The 19,701-nt window shown below is 42.2% G+C and overlaps 1 long non-coding RNA gene across 1 annotated transcript; it reads right to left on the bottom strand.

Moving 5' to 3' along the window:
- Nucleotides 1-4,724, bottom strand: LOC106897201. Its single transcript, XR_001413750.1, has 2 exons — nt 4,210-4,724; nt 1-2,169 (listed from the first exon to the last, which is right to left on the bottom strand). It is a non-coding gene; the product is annotated as an uncharacterized LOC106897201 (long non-coding RNA).
- Between the last annotated feature and the right edge of the window lie 14,977 nt (nt 4,725-19,701).

The following is a 19,701-nucleotide window of genomic DNA, read 5'->3' as shown; positions in this document are numbered from 1 at the left end:
TTTATAAACATTGAAAAGTTTTTATTTTATAGATAAATAGGATGGTGATTTTTAAAGTTAGGAAACAACACAACTTAAAAGCTCTGACTCCCAAAGATACAAGCCAGAGTTTATACTTTAGTCTTTCTCCAGCATATTAAGATGGCAGCTTCCTCCTTTTCATATTGCACTTAGAAACAAAAACCTTCTTGTAAAGGCTACATCGTTTTCAGGTCCTAGCACCGATGCTGGCATTTGAAACCAGTGTCTCAAAATATCTCCAAATGCAAAAAGTTTAAGGTGTTGTAACTGCCATGCTTAAACATAGCAACGCTGAAAATAACGCTCTCTTTCCAAAGCAAGAAAAAGCTGATATTCTCCAGGATTCCCTTAAAGTAGTCAGAAATGGATTAGCGCTTGTGATGATTGTGTACCGACAATCACATACAATTCAAATCATAATCAGGGAGTTTAGTTCATAATTGTTTTGGGCCTACTGCTTTTGAAGAGAGTATTTCGCACTGTTTTCACATTTGGAAGGTTACTTCCATCATGGCCAGCTCAAAGCCTTAGTTATTCTAAAAAGAATAGACAAGAATAAAGGACAAGAGGAACGAACAGATGCAATATTATTCAAAATACACAATCTAGTTGTTAGCATTGAATGCTAAGCCAAAATAGCACTGAAAAATAGAGGCTGAAACTATGGTAAGAAATCTCAGTGGAATTTCAGTATGACTGAAGAAATTTGCATTCATTGCAAGAATGAGAAGGTCTCTTTAGTTCTTCAAATTTCTGGAAGAAACACGATTATCTGTCTTACAACTTGTTTGTAGCATCCCCCCCAACCTAGTACCAGTTAACTTTCCCAAATTCAGAGTTTTTCCTAATACATCAGTGCTCCCAAAACATGGTTTCACATCAGGTCCAGAGTGAAATTAGAACGGTAGTAAATTCCAATCACTTGTAACTTTATCAAAGGAGATTTCTATAGACAGGAGAAGGAAACACAAATTAAGTTTTGTGCAGATTATAGGCCAATACCAGCATAAGATGCTTTGACATGTTAGGAAAAGAGTTTAAAGCACCAATCTCCAGGCTTATGCCACTCCTCACCGCATACCTGCGACAACACAGTACTGTTGACGTCACTGAAAAATGTATGCTACCACATTAAAAAAAAGTGCTTTTTCCCCTTTAAAGGTTCACACAAACTTTATTCTTTGCTTCCTGTATTTATATCTAAACTTATTTTTTAAAAGGTCATTAAAAACCAGCACTGATGTAGATATTAATTACTTTAAAAAAAAAAGAAAAAGCAAAGAATTGTGTTAGGTGCAGCTTTTATAATCATGTTCTGATTTTTGTTTTCCTTTTACATTTACCACAAAAGAAGTATTTTTTCATTGATTTTACTCCAAGGGAAAACAAAGGAAATCACTTTTTTTTGCACAGAGGAGTAAAGTCATGGACCAGAAACTTATTTCCCCACAGGACATTTCAGATGGAGTGTTGCAATTTTGCATCGTTAAGGCAAAATGAGGAAAACTTCCATCAGGTGTCACGTAGGGCTCCCCGACTCTGGCCATTCTGATAGACCCATATTTAAAAACCTTTGCAGTTACTTTTTTTTTTTTAAATAGAAAACAGTCACTCTCTTCATTGCTCAACCATTTGAAAGAAAAGGCTCTCTCCAGCCTTCACTCAGAACTTCAGTCTTGTGATTAGATCAGGCATACGCAATTGCTTCAAAACAGCTACAGAAACTAGAAATTGAGCTAAGTGTCAATCAGTTGTAATCTACTGATCTGATTAGAGGCCTTCACAAATGTTTGATGACGATTGCAAATAACAGCCAAGCAGATAGGAATGATGCAATACCCAACAGTTTTGGGGTCAGCTCTTGTGCAGGAATAGAGGAACAAGAACATCTGTAGATATGGTATTAAAAATATTATAGTCCACAGCCAAAAAGGCAAGGATAGCAGTCGTACTTTTAAGGAGTGCGTCCATGTGGTTCCTTCCTGTGGTTCCTTGGGGTGTTGCTGAATGTGCTCCAGTGCTAGTTTGTTGTAAGTCTCATTGATTTCAAAGACGTAATAAAAAGCTGCAGCACTTGCTAACAAGTACAACCCCACACCAATCCATCCCATCCTCTGGCGGAAGTTCATCATTCTCCATGCTCTGCACCTGGAACAAAAGGCAACACATACATTCAGTACAGCTGAGAGAAAGAAGGGACAGAGATGAAGAAGTTATCATAATTTTTTTTCTAACTTTTCATTACACATTAGTAAAAACGGCCCACATATCCATTTCTGAAGACCTGAGTTCTGTCTTTATCAGAGAAAACCATACTACTACGACAGCAACAGGCTAATGGTATCAATGGCTAATTTAGGGCCTGCTGGCAAGTTATCCCAGGCTAAAGTCAAGTACTAAGTGAACAAAACAGAGGTCATGAATTCAGTAAAGTTACCCAACCTGCCCTTAGTACCTCTAGCTGCAAGGTGGGAATAATACAAGACTTTCTATAAATACAGGAAGATCGTATAGTTCTTTGAGATCTGCAAGACAAATATGCTGCTAGCCAGCCAGTCACAGCAGCATCACTGCTTGTTTGCCATCCAGCAACATCCATTTTTATTAAGCTCTAGCTGAATGTCTACCTATGAACCATATTAAAGGATGCTTTCAGTCTGAACAGGAGAAGATACATACTCAAAGTATGTCTTTGTACCCTTTGTGCACATTTAGATGCTACAAGTGTGCTACCTGCATTTTAACTGTATTTCTGCTCTGCCTGTGTGAACCATGGCAGTGTGTATTCTAGACAAGAAGAGCTGAACACATCTACTAGTAACTGACTCAGTGCAGAACAAACCAGACACCAGCCACCTGGCATTTTTCAGAAGCAGCACAAATTAACACCACAGACACTACCAGGCCCCATTTTAGCTGCTAAGGTCTCCAGCAGGCTGTATGGGTGTTGGTGACTTAAAACACTCCTCAAACCAGTCACAAACACTCTAGCTGAAGTACCTCCACTCATACCAAGAAGTCATCACCACCCTCTCTCAAAATAGCCCTTGGGCAGGGCAAGGAAAACCACGGCTTCATTGCGGCTGGTTAGAGTTCTTCTAAGAAATACACTTTCTCAGATTGTTGGGGTTTTAATCTTCCCTACCTTTTTTAAGAGAGGGGTAAAATCAATTTATGCAGTACTGTTTTAAGAAAATATATCAGGCAGAAATGCTTAATTAAGGATGATTTATGCATACAGAACAATAATGAGTAATGTAAGTACCAGAGAGTTCATCATAATCGATAAAAAAAAAATATATCACTACACCTTTCTAACCCACCCCCCCAGCTTCCCGAGGCCAGAGTAATCTGCCGGGTTGCCAATCTTGAAAGGCTTCCCAGTTTTCCATATCTGAAGGATAACCTCAGTCCTGACCCTACAGAATCTGATCAGGGTCACCCTGGAGAAGTTGTTCTGGCCCTCACGCTGCTGCATTTATGGTGGCTAAGGGAGCCAAACACATTGTGGCAGTAAATACCTAAGAACGCCATTACTTATGCCTGTGACAGCTCTTTGTTGTTTAGCTTATACTTCTGTATAACTTAACAGTATGCTTCCCTGTAATACACAGAGTTAATCCTTTTAGTAGGACAACCGAAAAATTTGTGTAAGAAGCTGCTAATCCACTGGGTAAAAATTTAAATTCCAGAGTCCATGTTTACCCAACAGCTATGACTGTTTTTTCCAGTAGTCAGGCATTTTGGAGGTGGCAAACAAGTAGTTGCCTTCAGAGAGAACAAGTCTTCAAAAGGAATGCACATATTGCAAACACAAACACTGGTAAAACTGCAGTAGATTTAAAAAGGGGAAGCTTAGTTGCTTTTTCTCCTGCCCTTGCTAGTCGGCAGTAGCCCGAAGAGGAGCCTCAGCTCTGGGTGACACCGGGAGAGGCAGAAACAACGCTTCAGAGTTGTCTCATTCTTATCGTCCGCTCCGAGACACAATTTTTACGTGCAGGACAACCGCGGTGGTGACCGCAGCCGCTCACCCCCGTTCCGCGGGGGCTGCCGGACTTTCCTCCCGCAAAGGGGCCGGTCAGCCCGGCCGCCGGCGACACCCTCAGCGCTCAGCCTCCCCCGGCCCGCGCTCCACCGGCGCTCGGGGCGAGCAGCGCCCCGCCACAACCAACGCCAGCAGGCCCTTACCTTCCTCCGGCGGAGAAGGAGGGAGCGGGAGGGCGGCGGCAGGCGGCCCGCTCCCCTCAGCCCTCGCCGCCGCGCCGGGAAGCGGAGTGCCCCTCCGGCCCGCCGCGCCGCTGCCGGGCCGCCACCATCGCCGCCCGGCCACCGCTCCGGAACCGCGGCGCTTCCGGCATGGGGAAACTACTGCCGGTGCGCTCTCGTCTGCATCCGGGGCCGGGACGGGGTTGGCCGGCGGCCATCTTGGCTCGGGCTCGCACCCCTCTGTGGCGCCGATGGCCTCGCCCAAAATGGCGGCGGGCCCGTGTAACTGCGCGTCTCCCTCATTCACCCTTCTCTTCCTCCCGGCACCGAGACCGCCGTCGTCGTTATCACCTCAGCGCCGGTGCCGCTTCATGCGGTGATGGTGGAGGAGTAGGCCGGGGTCCAACAGCCCAGCCGTAGCACCGGCCTCTGGCGTGCAGTGATGGGCAGGCCCAGCGACCCGGCGCAGAGCTTACCTTTTCCCGCGCTGGCCGTTTGGGTGCGTTTGTTTTGATTGCGCAGGCGCTCGAGGAGAGGAGAAATTCAGAACAGCTGCATTTTGAGAGTTGGTTGTGTTCGCCAGCTGCGATACATTGAGGGAAATGCCAGTGGAGACTAGTATGTTGTGTAACAGTCTCCAACAATTAACATGTGTACTTAAAAAACAGTATATGTTTAAACATAAATATATCAATGGCATATTTCTATTGAATTAAACTATTAGGAAATAGAGTACTGGCAAAAAGCTTTCAATGAGGCCATAAAATCATCTAAATGGACCAAAAAAAGCTGATTTGGTCATATATGTGCAGTTCACTGAGGTGCATCATGATGATTGGAAAGTTTGCATATGCAGAAGGTGTTCCAATATATATCTGCATTCAGTAACTGTTTAAGGCTTACTTCCTGTGCTACTTAAAAGAATTCAGTAACTGCACAGTATTATACGTAAAATGAAAACTAAATTATATCCTGGAGTGATGAGAAAAGTACTGTTTTCTCATAGTGCTGCTGGCACTCTGAATTGTTGTAACCTCTCTGAATTGCTTCACAAATTGAATCAACTATGAGCAAAATGGATTTGAAATCCATTTGATTTGTCAAAACCTTGACTATGACTCTGTTAGTGTTGGGAACGACAGGCTTACTGGCGGGCAGCACTGAATTCTGTCCTCTAAAGTTACAGAGAAGCAGCGGTGGCCACAATTCACACACAACCAGCTATAGTTAAAAAGAAGGATAAAAAAGAATTTAAAAAGGGATGTCAAACAAGAAATTAAAGATGCTAAAGCAGTAACGTTTTTTGGTTGGTTGTAAACACATACATGTAGGATTTTCTGCCATTTTTTTTTGAGGATGTAGTAGGTGCTTGTGGGGCAGTATATAAAAGCTGCTGCAAAATTAAATTTATGATGGCTTATTCTCCCGCGTTAGGAGGATGAAAAATTTTAAAAACTAGCGTTTTGGATTACATTCAGAACCGCTGATGACTAAATGCTCAGTGCGATTACATTCAGAACCGCTGATGACTAAATGTGTTGCAGATGTCATTGAAGAAAATGAAACAGTTGAGAGCCCACAAAAGTCAGAGATAAGTTCCCTGGCACAGAGCAACTTCACCTTAGGCCATGCTGCTGTTTTGTTTTGTTTTGTTTTGTTTTGTTTTGTTTTGTTTTGTTTTGTTTTGTTTTCTTTGATGCTCATTCAACTAAAGGCTCAAAGAAGTGTACCTCCTTGGCCGCGGTGAGGACACTAGATGGTGCTCAACACCACCACAGGCAAAGCCAGCCTTTAGCAGGCCAGGTGAAACCCTGACTCGCAGTTCTGAAGTTTTCCACTTGACTTCAGTAGAATAAGGATTTCATCGTCTTTCATGAAGTTTAAATAAACTGTTAGTGTAAAGATTTAAGTATGAATAACTACATTCAGCTAATTATCCCTGGAACACTGCTCTCGACTAAATGCCATTCTTTCCCTTCTTACAGGTGGTGAGGTCCCAGTCGATCTGGAAGTGAACACAGCTCCTGTACAGCTGACAAACCTTCTACTCAAGTATAGCTTTATTGCATTTTCTTACACTGGGGTTAGAGGTAATTATGGGAAATTGAACAGCTACCACATATAGCCTATTTCCTTTAAAATATCAACCTAGCTGTCAAAGAGAAGGGTTTCAGTCAAAATTAGTATGTGACTACGTGAATACATGGTTGGCAGTGGGTACACATGCTAAGTGTAAAGCCCACAGTTACACTTAAGATTCTGAAGAAAAAGGAGTGAAATGTGCAGCTTATTCCTACTTAACAAGTCTGTCCTCTGAAGGGTTGGAGTTGGAAAGGGAGGATGGTTTATGACTTAACCTGCTTGGTTTATGGATCTTCTCTTCTGTGTTCACCATAGGTCTGAAATTATGGTTATGAACAGAAAGTTCTAAAAAATTTGTTGAGTTGTTATAGCAAACACACGCTGCCTTTGAAAGCTAAGGCATGGCACCAGACAGAGTGATTTGTAACTTCTTTGGGCCAGGTCTCAGTTTGCATAAATTCAGGGTCATGCTTAACCTTTGGCATAGTATAGGCAGGGATGCAGCAAATAGCTCAGCTGAGAATTTGCTTGGTGTTTTTTAGCAGCAGCCCTTAAGGGGAGAAAAATAATATCAAAATTAGTGGAACAATAAGCAACTGTTCTCAGCTATAGAGGAGTTTCAAGCTAAATTCCAATCATCAGGGCTGGTAACAATAAGGAGGAAACAATTCATACTCTCCGTATTGAAATGGGGATGTACATCTGGTGAGACTCAAAAGGGTAATATTCAGGTTGAAAACAGGAGGAGAAGGTAGAAGTCAGCTGAATCAAAATGAATTAATGTTTAATGTTCAGGCCTAGTATTAAAGAGGTAATAATGGGATTTTGTAGTGCTAAACAAAAAAAATAAAAAATGAATGTTTCACTTAATTTTGACATTTGAGTTTTGTTGGGATTGTGAACCAAGTATAGAAATACTGGGTTTATTTTGCAGGAAAAACAGAAAAGCATCAGGAGGAGTGTTCTATGATTCAGTGAGGGCTGGCTGCTCCATAAAGGGCAGGAGCCAAGCATGAACACAGCTGATAGGGCAGAGCTTCACTACCAGAACCCAGTCCCACAATACCTGAGCAGAGCGAGCAGAACACACCAAATTCTGCCAAGAGTCCAAATCATCAGGCAAGCAATGAGACAAGTCCAAGATCAAGCTGGGAAGGCAGCCCACAGGTTAGGGTCAGGTCCAGTGCTAAAAACTAGGGTCAGACATAACCTAGTGATTGCCCAGCAGGTCTGTTGTGATAAGAGAAGACTGAGGTCAAGCTAGGAAGTCGGTCTGTGAGTCTAGATCCAGATGAACATGGCTAGGCACACTCCTGGCTGAGCTGGAGACCTGTACTCCTACATCACAGCTCAGATGTGGACTGAAGGTCCAGGTCTCAGCTTAAACGGAGCTCCGGAGTCCATGGGTTGGGGGCAGGTGAGGCTTTTTGGGGCTGCTGAGGCCTATTAGGGCAGTCAGGGTCCTGACAAAGTATCTGGACAAATGATGGCTGACAATAGGAAAACAGATTAGTTGTAAATTTTGCATCAAACAAAGTTTTTATAACTTAGCATTAAATGAAAGTCTTCACTAGGCTTAGATTTTGGCCAAAATAGAAAAGCTAAGGTAGTAGACCTGAGATAATTACCTGACCAAAATTAGCTGGGCTTCTAAATGGAAGGCAGAAGCTGAAGGACAGAACACACCATGTATTTTTTGAGTGGATAAAGATTTAGCATAGTCATAGGTAGGTTCTCATTATTGACAAGTAACCAATCTAATTGCAGAAACATTTCTCTTAAGAAGGCACCTGCCTTCCATTTGTAGGACACTGATTTTTTGATTCACCAAGAACGCCATGTGCCTGGGTTTCTTCCTTCTCAGGCCTAACTCTAAGCCAAACACTTGGCTAGAGATCTGGGAGCCCTACAGAGTCCATATGTGTTGGGATTCCGAGGAGGAAATTGGCATAAAGGAAGAGAACAAAGCATAAGCCCAAGTGCTGGTGCTATGAAGATCATAGCTAACCTTAAGCAAAGAGGGTTAGACTACTTTTTGGGTAGGGCTAAACTTGTGAGGAGTAAGGGATGAAGTGCAGAGCTCCTTTAAAATGCCCACTTGCTGGCTTTTATGGAGCAAGAGGAGACAACTGTTAGAAAAGAAGACTTTCTTCAGAGCCTGTTAGGCTCCAGTCTCTTGTTCTCAAAAGGTAGGGACAGAAGAGCAAACTGAAGACCACTGCTTTGACTGGAGAAAGGAAACACATGGAAACCCAGGCCCTATGTGATATCTGCCCTCAGCTCCAGATGGGCAAACTCCCCTATGTGTAATAAGAAGAGGTAGTGCGGTTGTTTTTAAAGAGATACAGAAGGGAAGGGTTTTTGAGTGAATCTTAAGTAACACACCTGAAAAACCAAGGAGTTATATTGGGAGGAGAGAATGCCCTTAGGTTTTTTCTTCTCAGAACAATATTTATAGTGCTCATGTGAATTTTTATCTGAGTGAATGAATGCCCAGTGCTTTTTGCAGTTTGTAGCAATTCTATTACATGCAGTTGCAGTGAATTTCATAATATCATCTTGTGGTGTAGTAACTTGGTTTGATCAGTTTCTTGTATTATCATTTGTTATGAGTCAGAAGCATTAGTTACCCTCAGTTTCAATTTCATATGGTTTATTTAATGTTTTATGAATCCTTATTTTGTATTTTATAACTTTTGTTTCCTCTGAAAGTCTTCTGATTCCCTTTTTCCTTGGATGATTATTTTGTCTTTACTGTTGTCTTTCTTTGAACTTCTTTGTTGGAAACATCTGTTTTCTTAGAGGGGGTAGCACATTCAGTATTTTGGGAGCGTGTAAGACTTCTGTATGTTGGCATTTCGGTATTTTATTTCTTCTTATTGTGAATGGAAATACTATGTTTCTTGTTTTGGCTACACTGACCACATGAAGCAGAGGTGAGCTGTGTGTAATCCATGGTGATCTTTTCCTCCTTTTATTTGCTTCTTATAGTTTGAAATGTTGGGATCTTAAATTACCTGGATCTTTAATTCTCTGTTCCCGAAATTCTGCTCTAGCCTTTGTTTCTTAGCAGCAGCCACATCTGAGTTAAGCTTCAGGCAATCATATTATCCAGGTTCTCTGAATATCAGCCATACTTTGTTCTTAGTTCTAGAAACATTTACCATCTTTCCAAAAAACTTTTTGATATTTACAAATGGAATAGCTACCTCATTCTCCCAAACATCCCCAGTAAACATCTGCCAAAGGTAGAATTATACACAATTGCCCTTTGTCAGAGTGCCTCTATAGAACTGAGTTGTCTATGAGGAAGGGCCTTGGCATTTTAGACTGAACTTTTAGACTTCATTACAGTGATGCTCCTTGTTCATTAGTTGCCACTGAATATAAGCTTTGTGTTTACATTGTCTGCAGTCAAAATAATTCTGACAGGAAGGAGATAAAATCTTTGCTTTTACCTTCTGTTTTCAGCCAATTACAAAGCAGCTTCAAAGTTCAGCAAGAACTGGCAAAACATACTAAGAGCATACCAGCACAGATGTTTGGTGACTGAATAGTTCTCTCCATGGCATTTATTTCAACTTAGGACAAATACAATTTATGCAGAAGCAATGCAGGTATTGATCTTATGGCTCCAGCAATATGACCCAGCATCGTACTGATCTGGAAGGAAAGAGAGCTATCCCGAAGAATTTTAATCAGAGTAATTTTCAGATATAAACTGCATTTCAGCAAAACCATTATTCATTACATTTTATTGATTTTAACTAAATTTCCACAAATAATGTAAAACAAAAAATCACTTCCAAAGCTGCCATTAAACTTTGAGAAATACACTTTTCTGTGATTCCAGCTAGAATCTGCTCATACTGCCAGAAAGGAACAGTTATTGTATTTCCATGCTGAGTTTGCTGCTGCCAACACGTTTGTTCTTGTAAACAAGTTAACTGAAAAGTCACCCATGTTAGAAAGAAAAACAGATTCACAACCTGCATGTGTGCAGGCCAACAGTGCTGGCTTCAGTTAGCTGGCCTAAAAGAGGTAGTTATCAACCATCAGCAGAAAAAAACAGTAAAAAAAACCCCATACCTCTCTGAAGGTCACTCATTTGAGATATGCCCTGTCCCTCCTTCTTCCCTCCATATACATATTCTAAGAGTAACATCTGACCATCTGAGGGAATGACAGCTCTGTCCTTATGAGACAAGGTTTCGATGACACTCTTGCACTTTTTTTTAAATTCCCACAAATTATCTTTCCTTCTGTGGTGCCTTTGTGAAGCAAGTCAGTAATACCATAGAATGACTTTAAAGAGATTTAGGTATTGTCTCTCTGAGATTCCCCGTTCCCAGGCTGTGCCTCTCTTGCTTAGACTGTGAACTGTGTGCAGCAGGAATATCTATATTTAGACTTCCTGAAGCATAACTTTCTTTTAGTAAATAAACACTGAAAGAACACAGTTCAGATTAGGCCTTTTCCCACATTCAATTATAATATATATATAATATCTTTCCACAACATTATAATATTAGTACCTCCAAAGCATAGACTTGAAATATTAGTAACTAGTGTTAGAAGGCTTTATGTGTTTTCTCACAAATAATGAGGATTCTATCCTTGAATTTATCAAGCACGAGTTAATGAACTCCTAATCAAGGGAGGCAAGTATTGTATCATTCTTGAGGAGGCACATTGAGCATGAGAACCTAGGGTATGGTACTAATCTGCATGTTTTGAGAAGCTTAGCCAACTTGGCAGGGAAGTGAAAATTCTTGGTGTCCTAAGCTGAACTACCTTCATTATAATACTAAAAATCATGCCCATAGGTCAAGAAGACCCTTGCCTGGGTGAAGACCCTTCCTTTGAGCATGCCTGGTAGCTATAACTGGATGGTGTGATCATATGTAAATTACTAACCAATCAAATATAGGTAGGAGGTACTACTAAGGCCCACATGCCTATTAAATCTCATTCTCCCACACTCCAATCTAGGCTTCGTCATCTTCAGAAGAGGTCCTACAAATTGTGGTCAATCCCTCTGGCAGCTTCTTGCTCTATTGCAGAGTAGCCAAACTTTCACCTGAAACCACTATCAATTTTACCGTCAAGACAGCTGGGCTAACTTCTACTTCTCTGGCTTATGAAACCACTTTCTAGAGAGAACTCTTTAATCCAAGTACCTGGAAAATGATTCCAGGAGATACTTTCAAGTTATTTTGACTTTTGACAGACAAGATGCCTGACTGTTCTAAAATTTCTTGTTCATCAGGGATCCATGGTTGCAGAGCAGGATTGTGGGCAGGAAGTTATGTTACCCAGTGAACAATGATAATTTAAATAAGCTCCATGACATAAAAGGCATGTGCATTTATTAATTTCTATTATTAGGAATATTATGCTACTAGGCAGATTGTGCCCAACTGAATTTCTTTTCAAGAATGCAACTTTCAAGCAATGCAAAGCCATTATTGATGTGACAGTACCACAGGAGATGTACAAGCCAGGCTTTAGCTAGAACATTGAATGTGAACACAAACCAGCTGTATTCTTTGGAGAGCTTGTGTGCCTCAGCATCATCTCTGGAACCCTTTGCCACAAGGCTTCTTCTTTGCCTTGTGATTGAAACACTTCTATGACAGCTCCTTGGCACGTCCTGAGCCCTTCTCTGTCTAACTGGTGGCATGAGTTCTTTCCTGTGTTTTAGGATGATTCTCTCCCTCTCTGTTTTCTCCTGTCAGGCCTCCGTGTTTAGCAAGAATCCCACTCCATAGGTTTGGTGTAACGGTGCAGAAATAACCACTACACAAAATGCTAAGGGTTAAAGAAGGGCATTCTTCTAACCTGCCACCCCATCTGATTTGTTTAGATTATTTTCCCAAATAAATAAATACATAAAAGAGTGAGTGTGTATGTACATGGATTCGTTGCACAATTTCAGAAAAATCTCATAGAAGGATAGACCTCTTTAAGATATTGAACTCCTGTGTGTGTTGGGACAGTTGGCAGTCAGGTAATGGAAACTGTGTTCCGATGGAGGGAAAAGGTGCGATGTGAGCTCACCCCTGACCAGTCAATGGGAATCGTCATAGGCATGGGTTATTACATACTTTCCATCCATCCTCTTTCTTCAGAGGTCACGCTAGAAAACTGAGGCACAAGGCAAGCAGGCCTCATCGTTTCAGCCACTAACAGGCCTTATTTCTCCCAGGAAGCTTTTGAGAGAAGGGAAAATCCCAAAGGGCAGCGTAGGAATTACACGTTCAACTCTAAAGGCTGCTCTTGTATATGAGGTCTATTAACGTGAGGCACAGAACTAGGCTGTTCAGAGATGCATAGAGCCACTATGAATATTTGCAGTGATCCTCTCTGCGAAAGCGTCCCTTGAGCTGTCAGAAGTGATTGGGAAGCACCACCTGTCCAGGCAGCTCCATAATGACGCTATGGCATTATAACATTCCCACATTCTGATGTTCTCATTGCTTAGGTTTTATTTACAGACTGACAAGCACTGAGTATGTGAGATAATAATTTTAATAGCACAGTAGTACAACAAAAAAGTATGAACGGAATTTATCATCCATGCAACTGCAAGTGTCTTACAGGATATAGGCAATTTAAAATGTCTGAAAGCTTGTGATCTTAAATGAGCTATATATCTCACTTAACAAGCCTGAGCATCTAGTAAAAGCTCTTAGTTATAACCAAATTGTGATTGCTTATAACTGATGGCTATTTCCAGCTGATTATTCCAGCTTGTTTTGCTGGGTTTGGGGTTTTCTTTTCCTTTTTAATGGTACAGCTGATTACCTTCTGTTTTCTGTATCTTGCTTGTCTTCTGAATTTCCAGTTCTTCTCCACATGACCTTCCTCTTCCTTCAGAAGAATTGCATGAAGTAGGAGGTAGAAACGGAATGTTACAGGACAGAGAATGTTGGTAATGTGGAGGAGATGTATGTGCATAATTTACTCTTTGGATATGAGATTGGTATTTTAGCAAGAAGAAAAAAAAAGCTGCTTTTGGCATTGAGTAGTGAGATTGGATAACATTTTGAAATGCACTCTGAGTGGGAAAAAGCCAAGGATGAGGATGACTGGTAGAGCAAGACAGGTACTATTCCTCCCTCCAGTACAGTGGTAAGTAGGAGTCAAGTCAGTGCAGCACTGATCCCTAAGTATGAAAAAATTGTAAGTGCAAAAGAAACAGCACCTAACTTAGACCAGGGCTTTCCCAGCTGTCTCTCTAGATTATCTCCTGGTAGCGTCTTTAGTAAATTTCAGTATAGCTGTGGCATGTCCTACAGAACTCTTGGCTTTCCAGGAAAAGTTCATTTTGTTTAGGATCTGGGTTGTTTCAAAAAACATTTCTAAACCCTGCTGATGAAGCGTGAGTTCGCCCTGGAAGTGCGTCACAGGCAAAACTAAGGTCCCTCCTTCTATAAACATGCTCATATGTTGGAGATTCTATCACATGGATTGGTTTTGGTTTTGTTTTTTTTTCTTTAATATGCTACAGTTAGTTGGCTTTGGAATTGTGCTGAAATGGACTTTGGAAATGCTTTTCTGCATGTGTTCTTTTTGCACTTGTAAGTCTACACATTGTGGTAGCTTCTGAAGAGATGAAAATTGCTGCCCTTCCCAGACAGCAAGAAAGCCAGTGTCTCCTGATGTGACCACACAGAATCAGAAAGCACAATGGTTTTCTGAGACTTGTGGCCTGTGAACTTTTAGTGAACTCTAAGGAAGCATTTAAACAAAACAGGAAAAGGGTCCTCAATCTTTGGAGGCATAAACATGAGAAGAAAGTGCAAGTGATGGTGGGGCACTGTGGGCCACACTGGACTTTTATCTTTCCTGTGTTCTCAGATTTAGCAGTTCAAAAGGTTCAGCTATAGCCACAAACAACTCATGGAAGTGGAAGACCACTGGAATGAGGACATGTGCTTTAGGTCATCTGGAACAATTTGTTCTTAACACAAGAGGCAAAGACAGATGCAAGCCAGCAAAATATGGGATAATAATGGTAGGAATCATGTATGTCCATGTCGCTTTATACGTAAGAGTTATACGTCCATGTCAGTCTTATTTACATTCATCATTTAAAAACTACTTATTTTCTTCTAAAAATTAATAAATTCTAGCAATACAAAATATATATAATTGATTTTGTGTGCGTGTGTGTAAAGATGAGTTATGTTGCTGGGAGCAAGCTCCCAGAATTCTCATAGGTACTTAAAACTACCCAATTAAAAAAACCCACACCTATAACCTGAGTAACTCTGTTAGAATTAAACTGTAGGTAGAGCAAACCTCAGTTCAGCCTAATTCTTATCCAAGTCTCAATCCAAACCTAATGCACCGTCAGGTCACCCAAATTCTTCAGGGAACAGTCTTGCAGGACTTACTCGCACACATAGTTTGAATCATTTTAACTATGCTGAAGCAATCAGGTAAGTAAATCTCTCCATGTGTCCGTAAATGAAAGAATTTGCATGTGCATTATTTCCAGGTAGCTTATTCCCATAATAGAAGGCAAGAGAGCTACAGTGATGTATAGCAGCACAGTCTGTGTCCACACTTGGGATTTGACTAACAGATGTAATTCAGTTTAAAAAATCTACTCCTACTGAGATAATTATACTGGCACAGGACTTCTCCATCTTTTGCATCTTGGCTGCGTGTTTTTTGTGGTTTTAATTCTTTGTTCACTGATGATATGCTTTCCTTGGCTTATGAGCTCATACAGAGTCTGCACCCAAAGTGCTACAAGCCAACCAAGCAAACTTGGCAGCCAGACCCATTTTTACTTTTCTGCAGCATGTACATTCATCAGAGCTCAGGATAGCCAAACTTTTGAGCTGTACATACAGTAAGACATACTTTCTCATAATGGCGGTTTCCTTGCAGTTTCAAAAACCCCCACACTTACCCTGTTTTTACAACTGGAACTTAAGAGCTTGCTGTGCTTCCAGTGTTAACAGGCAGCAGTCTAAGCAGTGCTCCACTGGGGCTGGGGAGCATTAGCACAGGAATCCGCAAAGGGCACTGCATTGGCCCACATAGATCTGGTCATCTGCCAGGCATCATTGTTACCTTCTTTTGGAAAGTTTTTGAGCCCTTCTGGCTGAATTCCTTCTTCTGCTCTCTGCAGGATCTCAGAAATACTGATGAGTCTCAGCCAGTTTTCACTAATCCTTCTTGTCTTCATAAAATCAAAGTACTGCAGTATAAACTGCATAGGTTGTAACGGGAGGAAGGGAGTCGTTACATGGGTGAACAACATGCTTTCACCATCCTCTGCTGCTGCTGAAAAACAGGATTGCCACCAAAAGAGGCAGCTTGGTGCTTTCTCTACCTGGCCTCCTCCTTCCAGCCTCTTCACTGCCTTCTGCCTTGTGTCATTATGAACAGGTAGGAAGAGGGATGGTGATCCAGACTGGGGAATTGGTCTGGATTAAGACTAAAACACTGTTGTCAACTTCCTGAGCTTTAGTCCAGCTCATTTCTTAGCTCCCTGATCCTGTTCACACACAGCCATATGAGCAGTTGGGTTGTTGTAAAGGAGGGCATGGCAGAAGGTGAGAACAAGTGGCAGTTTTTGGAGGGGCTGCTTTTCTAAATAGCAATGCCTCATTTAGTTGCCTGCAAAATAACAGTTTGATTTCCAGCAAGTGAGGCCAATCCTCCAGTGCAGTCTCTAAGGGCAACGGCTCATTCTGGAAAACTGAGTTGGGCTGAAGCAGCCACTAGATGGGCCTGCTCCCGTGAGCCACTACAGGAACTCCACAGCGGCTGGCTGAAGCGTGTCCCTTGCCCAGAGTTAGCCTTTGTGATTTTGAACACAAAAATCAGAAATGAGCTTTCATCCCTGACTAGAAACTTTCACTGGTTTGTCATTTAAAAGCTGCTGGTCCAGATGACATTTGGAAAAGTTTCCGGATCATAGCTGAGATTGTAACGTGTTTTAGGCAAAAAGCAACCACAAACTGGAGAAGCTCAGCCTATCTCACACATATCCTGTAGTAAACCACTGTGAAAAGAAGTCATATCTGGACTTCTTATAAATCTTGCAGTAGTGAATCAGTTGTAAATATAGCAGAGACCTCAGGTAAATGGTAGGCCATCATGCTTCTCATGTCTTTCTCTTTAGCAGCCTCCCTGGTGATGGCAAGACAAGCTGTGCAGCACCAGGACTCTGAGTCTCTCAAAGCCAAGAAGAAGCTGCGGTGTAGGGTTTTTTTGTGCTCCCTCCCACCTACAGCCTCATCCCAGCAGTGCCATGTTAGCACATGATCTGATTTGGTGCTCTGATTGACTGGAGAAAGAGGAGATCTGTCCTGATATGAAAGGCTCGGCTCTTCCTCCTGCCCAGCTGTGGTGGAGTAAAATCTGTCCTGTAATAATTAAAAAAAAAATAAAAAAAAATAAAAAGCTTAAACTACAGGCAGTGAAAAACACTTAATCCTCTTCTTTCCACTCCTTGCAAAAGATCCTATCATGACTTTTGCCGGGTGCTGATAAAATTGCTCTTAATAACTCATTGAGAAAATACACTTCGATAACTAATGAAGTGAACAGAGATGCCTCATCTTACTCCAAAATGAACTTCCATGGAATTTCACTAATTTGTGCCACATCACAAGTGTCCAACCCTCGTCTGAGCCCCTGCAGTTGTTGAAAGAGTTAGAAGACAAGGTGTGAGAGGTTCCAGCTAAACAAGGGAAACCTGCTTTGACCTGTAGCTGAAGCTAAGATGAAGAGGAAGATAGTTCTGATTGCCGGAGGGCTCAAGATCTTAATCAACCCTCACCCCTTTAATTAGCATGAAGCAGCACATGAGTTGCAGCTTGCAGCACTGGGCCACAGAAAGTCACAGGAGTAGTCAACTTGCTCCTGATCAGGAATTGGGTAAACATTACCCTGGGGCTTCGTGTGGTCACAGGTTTGGCATTGCCTGAACTGGCTCTGCAATGTAAACAGAGGATTGTAATTTATTTAGCAACATTGTGCAGCACAGTGGCACACAAGATGGAACGTATTTCCCACATCTGAAATTGTTCAAGGGCTAGGAGTCACAAAAAGGCTGTTTAAAATGAAGGCATTTACCAGCTTTCTCTCTCCTAAGGTTGGATCTGCTTTCTGATATGCGTCACTCAAGTTGGCCTATATTGGAGAAAAACACATTCCTCCTTTGTAGCTCCTGTGCTTCATTTCTACAGGAGCCAAGAATGTTCAACACCTCTGAAAACCTGCTCTCCCGTATCTGGAAAGAAGTTCATAAATCTTTCTGTCTCTGCAGACCATCTTTTAGATTGGTCTGAAACAGTGCCATTTCTTAAAGAAAAAACATCCAGAAAGCAATCATTTAGGAAGATGAATTCAATAATATCATGTTTCATACATTCATATTCTCTTCTGATACAAATATGCATTTTGAGCTTAACATACTGAAGTAAATTTTAATAAAGTCTAAAATAAGCCCAGAGAAAGGATAGCTGAAATAAAGCACTGATATTAGTAAAATGAAACACTTCAAAACAGGAAATCCAAATCGATTTGTTTCAGGATTCTTACTTAATTCTGATAGTGTTTGGTAAAGTCTTGTATTTGGACCTTTTTAAGTTACAAATTTTCCTGAAGTTACCACACTTCCCAAAATGTTTAAATATCAGTGAAACATTCTGCAGCAGGAATCATGCTATCAAAAAACATTTACTAATTCTAATTACATTAATTAATGAACTGTGCAAAAATGTGTGAATACCGTTAAGATTAAGAGTGCTCTGAAAAATAAAGGTTATAACATACCAGTGACAAAAAAAGTAAGAAGAAGGTGAAAAATAAAGAGATTTATTCCTCAAAGCCACCACAAACAGAGAAAAAGTACTATTATACTCTGTATAAGGCAGCTCTGGAGGGACCCATAGCCCCTTCCAGTACCCATAGGAGAGATGGGGAGGGTCTCTTCATCAGGGAGTAGAGTGGTAGGACATGGTTTTAAACTGAAAGAGGGTAGATTTAGATTGGCTATTAAGGAGGAAATTCTCTAGTGTGAGGGTGGTGAGACACTGGAACAGGTTGCCCAGAGAAGTTGTGGGTGCCCTGGAAGTGTTCAAGGCCAGGCTGGATGGGGCTTTGACCAACCTGGGCTGATGGGAGGTGTTCCTGCCCATGGCAGGGGGTTGGAACTTGGTGATCTTTAGGGTCCCTTCCAATCCAAACCATTCTATGATATACGTTTTCCAAAAAAACATTGGTATGAGCCGTTTGCAGGTGATTCCACTCCCCACCTGCTTTCTACTCTGCTCTTGGTTTAGGGTGACTTCACTGTTCATGTAAATAACGACAGGAATGTAAAACAGTCTCTACCTGCTCCCTAGGTCAATGATCCCTGTGGTATTTCTTAAGGCTTTCCTGGCTTTCCCCCTTCTTTCCTTTGAAGGGATGCCTCTACCACTTTTCTGACACTCCGCTGAAGGTATCAACCCACGGTTGTTGAGGCCCCGTGAGTCAGCAGAACCGGGGGAGCAGTTTTGGCCGTACCGGGCTCACGGACAGCATCGGTGTGGGAGCACCTTCCATACCACAGCTCAGGCTCGCAGGTCCTGCCAGCCGCTCTGCCAAAGGCATCAGTGCTGTGGAAGCCGTGCCTCCCGTTCCCAAAGAAACAGCGAAAAACCTCCAGGCTGGATGATAATAATTTCAGCTGAAAAGGAGAAACAAAGATGGGAAAATTGTGCTGCGAGATACCGCAGTAATTCAGCCTGAAATGTTCTTCTGCCGAAACTAAGCACGGAACAGCTGCCTCAGTATTTAGGAATGCACAGCCCCAAAATCAGGATGCCAGCTCGCACTGGCGATTGCCTGCCTTCTCCTGCCTCCTGCAAAAAAAACCATTAAATAAGAAATAGCTGTTACTGAAACTTGTGTTAAATCCTTACAGATACGTGCCAAATGCTGGAAGAAGGATGATACCTTTTTTTTTGCATACATACTGGAATCTTTTTTTCTGTGGGAGATGTACACCTTTGTGCCCAATAACCAGGGTCAGTAGCTCTAAGGGAAATAGAAGTAGTTGTATAAACTGTTCTTCCTTTGGAAACCACAATTTCATGGCTCATCGACGGGCCCTACTCCCACAGCGCCCTGGATGCCTCCGGGCCTGATGCCCCGGCGGGGTCCGTCCCGTCCCTGCAGCACAGCGAACCGGGCCGGGGGGCGGGCAACTCGTAGCCACGATCCGCGCCGGACCGAGCCCGGTGGCCTCGGCGGGGCAGGGGCCGGGCTGGCGCAGCCCTTCGCTAGCCAGCGAAAGGGGTACTGTCTCTTTAAGGCGGCGACGGCGGCGGCGGGCGCCCCCTGCTGGCAGCGGTGCGGCGCGCGGGCGGGCGCCGT

The sequence above is a fragment of the Calidris pugnax genome, unplaced genomic scaffold, assembly GCF_001431845.1.
Source record: "Calidris pugnax isolate Ruff unplaced genomic scaffold, ASM143184v1 scaffold211, whole genome shotgun sequence".
NCBI classification, from domain to species: domain Eukaryota; kingdom Metazoa; phylum Chordata; class Aves; order Charadriiformes; family Scolopacidae; genus Calidris; species Calidris pugnax.
This window is presented reverse-complemented; position numbering and strand designations above follow the sequence as displayed.